Here is a 5,619-nt window from a genome sequence, read left to right on the forward strand (position 1 = left end):
TTAGGGACTATTGTCAGGTATCATTATGGAAGGAGTAATTATATGTTCCAAGTATAGGTTCTTTATTTTGCATTTACGAGGTAAATATTTGTTGCTGTTGTTGCTGTTGTTGTTGTTGTTTTGTCAGTCGTGGGGCTTACACTCAGGGATAGGGAATTATTCCTCAGATTTTTTTTCTCAAGGCTAATCCTCTACCACTTGATGCACAGCACCATTTCCAGTGTTTCTTTTTCTGTTTATGTGGTACTGAGGAATTGAACCCAGGGTTTCAGGCATGCTAAGCAATCACCATACCATGAAGCCACAATCCCAGAGCCCTAAATGACTTTCTTAAGATGGCATTACATTTTCATTCTGTAACTATGTATCATAATTTTGGCCAGAAATTTTTGCTAGAAAAGGACATTGAACACAATACTGTGTCAAGTAAGGCTAGATGGACAATGAATAACTGTCATGGTCTAGCCAGGCACAGAGGGGCTTACCTCATGGAGCTCATACAACAGACTGAGCGAGACAGCTCCTGACCCACAGCCCACCTCCAGAATGAGAGGACCACCTTGGTTCCAGCCACATGGGGACACTGGGTCACCTCCTCCAGCACCTATTCAATCAGTTCCTGAGAGAGAGAAAGAGAAAGAAGTTCAGAAATACACTTAAGGCAGGTGCCAGTGGTTCAGGCCTATAACCCTAAGTACACAGGAGGCTGAGATATGAGGATCATGGTTCATAGCCAACTCCAGCAGGAATGACTGTGAGACTCTTATCTCCAAAGAACCACAAGAAAATTGGAAGTGGCCTTGTGACTCAAGTGGTTGAGTGCTAGCCTTGAGCTGAGGAGCTTGGAGACAGCACCCAGGCCCTTAGTTCAAGCCCCACGACTGAAAAGAAGTGGACTTCCTACCACAAGAAGTGTGGTGAATAGCACCCATTGTCCTAGGGAGCCTGCCTCGGCAAGTCAGGCTGAGCTTCCTGTCAGGTGGGAGTCATGTAGGTCACCCAGCTTCTCTGTGCCTCAGTTTCCACATCTGCAAAACTGAACAAAGTGAAGGATCCACTTCCTCATAGTGATTGGGTCATAATGAAAGAGACCCATGTTTTGTTCATAATCCCATGCCTGTCTCACCATTAACACACACCATTTGAGCTCTTTCTGTGTATCTTTCTGTCATATGCTCACAGAACTGCTGAGAACCGTATCTGAGGGCTGCTCCCTCTGTGCCTGGCCATGCTCCAGCGATCTCTCTGTATTAATCTCTTGTTTCCTCACAACTGTCCCATGAGGAGATTGAAATCCAATGGTGGGGGCCCAACCCAGAGCTTAACCTGTGGTTAAGAATCGGCTGCCATGGACTGAATTTGCGACAATCCATCTAAACCAATGACTGAGTGTAGCACCACATGTCTACCATCCCAACTACAGAAGACAGGGCCTGCTGGCACACACATGTCACAGATAGGAGGACCACAATCCAGCCCAGCCTTAGCATATATTAAGTCTCCATCTCAGAAATACCCAAGACAGAAAAGCTTGTCTTGCATGGTAGAAGACCTGACTGGCAAGCCTAAGGCCTTGAGGTCAATCCCTAACATACCTAAGAACCAGAGGCCCACTGCCCAAAGCTCATGACTATAATCCTAGCTACTCAGGAGGCTGTGATCTGAATATCACAGCTCAAGATTCAAAATAGGGTTGGCCTTGCCCATCAGACATCATGATGAAAAGACCCAGAGTCTGACCTATGTTGTTGTGCTCCATACTAGCACGGCTCTTATCCTTACTAAGTGTTGGCCATGCTCTCTGTACCCCTGGGAAGCCACCCACTGCGGGCCACTCCCAGGTCTTCCCAAGCTCCCCACTGCCAACTACCAGACCCGAGAGTACACAGCTCCAGGTAAAAGAGAACCCTTGTTCTTGTACTTTAAATGTGCTGAGTCTCCTACAAGCGTCTCACCCTTCCAGGCCCCCAGACTTCAGCTGTGAAACCCATGCACCCCCCCCCAAAGATAGCAGGTAGAAGTTACCAAAGCATCCAGCCTCCTTGTTACAACCCACTCCTACACACGCATGCGCACGCACGTGCGCGCGCACACACACACACACACGTCCAGATCAGTGACAACACTCATCCATGCAGCACCTATAATTTGCCAACTTATCACTCACCTGAGTACAGTCAGGCTGTACAAGGAGATGATCTCTCTCTCTCTCTCTGTCTATCTCTGTCTCTCTGTCTCTCTTTGTCTCTCTCTCTCTCTGTCTCTTTCTCTGTCTCTGTCAGTCTGTCTCTGTCTCTGTCTCTGTCTCTGTCTCTGTCTCTGTCTCTGTCTCTGTCTCTCTCTCTCTCTCTCACACACACACACACACACACATAGAGATTCAGAGCAGTGCCTCTCCTGAGTTTGTTGGAGACCAGATGGCCCGGGAGCACCAGCAGAAGCTGGCAGACCTGGAAAATGTGATCAGCCTATGAGAATTGTTGACAGCTGGGGGGTGGGGGGGAGACAGGCCGGGTGTAATGTTTGTGTGTGTCTGTGGGTGTTCCTCCCAGATATTCACTTTCTGTTCTGACCCCCAGCACCCTCACCTCCCTACTGGGCTTTTCTGGGACCCTCTTCAGTTGAAAAGTGTGACCAAGCACAGAAGACAAGGGCTCACACAGCAAGGGGGTTCTATCATCTGCATCCAACACCCCCCACCCCCACGAAAAGACACCAGAAGGCAGGTATGGAGGTGCTGTTCCCCTCTGACTAAAGCCACCAGGTTCCCACCAGGGATAGGAAGAGTGCAGATTTGCAGCTGTGTGACTCCCACTGCTCCAAGTCAGGGGCTCTGTGATGCCCACTCCTCACCCAATGCTGCATCTCCACTTTTCCTGGGACACTGGCCACTAGGGATGGGGGTGGGATCCTCGGGTCAACACCCTCCACCCTGGGACGCATTTTGGCCAGAATGTGGGGCACCAGGGAGGTGCAGGTCTGGGTCAGGAGGGGGGAAAAGGGGAATATAGGGTCGCGGGGAGGGTGGCAGCCACTCACATGTGCTGCAGGGAGAAGCTGTTGGCAGCTGCTCTGGCGAGCAGCGATGGCAGAGGCATGGTGGGCACTCAGACCCGGAGCAAAGTACAGGGTGGCCAGGACCAGAACAGAGCCACAAGCCAGCCACTGGTGCACTATTGCACAATTGCCTGAGGCCTACAAGAGACACCACAGGTCTGAGCAGGCAGCACAAGGTTTGAAATGCTGCACCACGGGGACGGGTGGTAGAGGGCTGGGGCACAGGCGGGCATGTGGTGAGGCTGAGCAAGGCCTCTTCTCCTAGGCCTCAAATCTCTTGCTCACCACTCAGTCACCTCTACCTTCCTCAACAACTGGTAGTGGTGTCAACCAATAGAGGGAATCCTGGTGCTACAGGGCAGAATGGAATATGAGTGTGGCCACCATTCTTGTATCCCATTGGACAGAAAGAACCATGAAAGAATGGGGGTCTGGATCCTGTGATCCAGGCAGAATGGGTGGAGCCAAGATGACAGCAGTGCCTTTCCCAGAAAACTCTGTCCAATCCAGTTGGAGACAAGAGGGTGACATGCTTTAGCGGGATGGCTGCACAGATTTTTCTGTATGTCTGTTTGTTGCCACTCTTGGACCTTCAACTCAGGATCTAGGCACAGTCCGTGAGCTGCTTTTGCTCAAGGCTACCCGTCTACCACTGGAGCCACACAGCTCTATTTCTGGTTTTGTTGGCACAATTGGACAGGGGTCTTAACAACTTTCCTGCCTAGCGTGACTTTGACCATGATCCTCCCATCACAGCCTTGTAAGTATGAAGGAGGACTGCTGAGAGCCACTGGTGCCTGCTTAATCATTGGTCTTGCTGATATTCTCGGACAGATCGGTGAGTTCTCTATCCTCGGGTTTAAGTGGTAGGAGCTGGAGCCCACAGTTTGATTCCTGGTCCTGCCACCTCCAAATGGCAGGAGATCCTAAGAAACTCATTCCTATCCATATCATTACCAATGGAATGTGATGTATATCATGATTGAATGGGCAGTTTTTGAATGATTCTTATGGTACACTGATCAATTTTAATGAATACTTTATGAAGCATTTAAAAATTACATTCATTAAATGGAGGCATAATGAAATACCTAAAAATTTCATGTCACATAGTATAAAAGTGGCATTTTTTTCTGCCAGGAATGGGATGTGAACTCATTGTCTGGGTAACACTGTTGGACTGTGTAGGAAGGGGAAGCTTGCCTCCTTGAAGTCAAGAAATTCAAGTCTGTTCCTTAGACCTGAAATCAATCCCCACCACTGGAAACCATCCTATTTGTGTACATTTTAAATATGTGATTTATATTTACACACATATGTTGACTTCATAGTGCATTCAGTGTAATTATTCATTTTATTTTTTTATTCATGTATTGACTATTCATTTTTTGACTATTATGAAATATAGAACATTGATTACATAGGATATAGTTCTGCATATGTATTCCACTTCATACCTGACACCCAGGACTTTCACATAAAAGGAAAACGTGTCACCATCAGCTTCTTACTCCATGATTCATTTTTTAGAAGTGCTGGCATCTGAACTCACAGCCTCCAAGGCCCAATTCATGAATGGGTGAGTGTCAGCATGCCATTCTGAGCTGACAGGAAGTTCCCAGGGCCTGAGATCGAGCCCCAGTGGTTGACAAAATAAGAATAGATTGACACGCAGATGGTAGTACACTAATAAATAAATGTATTTATAGAGTGCCAGAGATGTCTATGCAATATTTAGTTAGATAGACTACATTCCTACCAATTCTTGGGTATTTATTATGCCTCCATGTAATTAATATTATTGTTTTCATCCTTAACAAACTATTAAGTAAATCAATCAGGGTGCTGAAATTATTGCATTCCTGTAAGCAATAGTATTCTTTTAATACTTCATAAACATTAAATAAAATCAGTTTCCTGAAATCATGCTGTCTAATTTTGTAGGAGCATCATTCAAAATCAACTCATTCAACCATAATATTGATATCATTCCACTGTTATTTCCTATGCCATTGGTTGGTGTCAGGAGGGGGATTCAAAATCAGGGCCTACATTACCACGTGGGTCTATGACTTCCCAAATAGTTTGCCAACCTTTAGCAATGCAAGGTGAAGTACCTTTGCAACAATGTCATTCAGACCCAGGAAGGTCATCGTGCAAAGGAAGAAAAGGTAAAAAAGCCATCTCGCTGCATTTTTTCTATGCATTTTTTTTCCCACACAAGGCGTGGGGAACTAGGATCACAGAATCAGCTGTGGGTCCAGTGGCTGCACCCTAGCATTGGGTGATCAAAGCTGAGGCAGAGTTGCCACCACCTGAGTTCAAGCCCCTTGTTGAGCCCAAAAAAATATTAAAAGAAATTAGCTCCCTGGCTTGCAATTCAACCCGTTTTTTTCTGCCAGGCTTTGGATTTGAACTCAGGGTCTGGGTAAATGTGCAGCTCTGGGGAAGAAGGGGAAGCTCACCATACTTGAAGATAAGAAATTCAGGTTTGTACTCTAAGCCTAAATTCAAGCCTCAGCCCTGGAAAAGATACTATTTATATACATTGTAAAAGCAGGA

Source organism: Dipodomys spectabilis, unplaced genomic scaffold, assembly GCF_019054845.1.
Source record: "Dipodomys spectabilis isolate Male_0828 unplaced genomic scaffold, ASM1905484v1 ptg000072l, whole genome shotgun sequence".
Lineage (NCBI taxonomy): Eukaryota > Metazoa > Chordata > Mammalia > Rodentia > Heteromyidae > Dipodomys > Dipodomys spectabilis.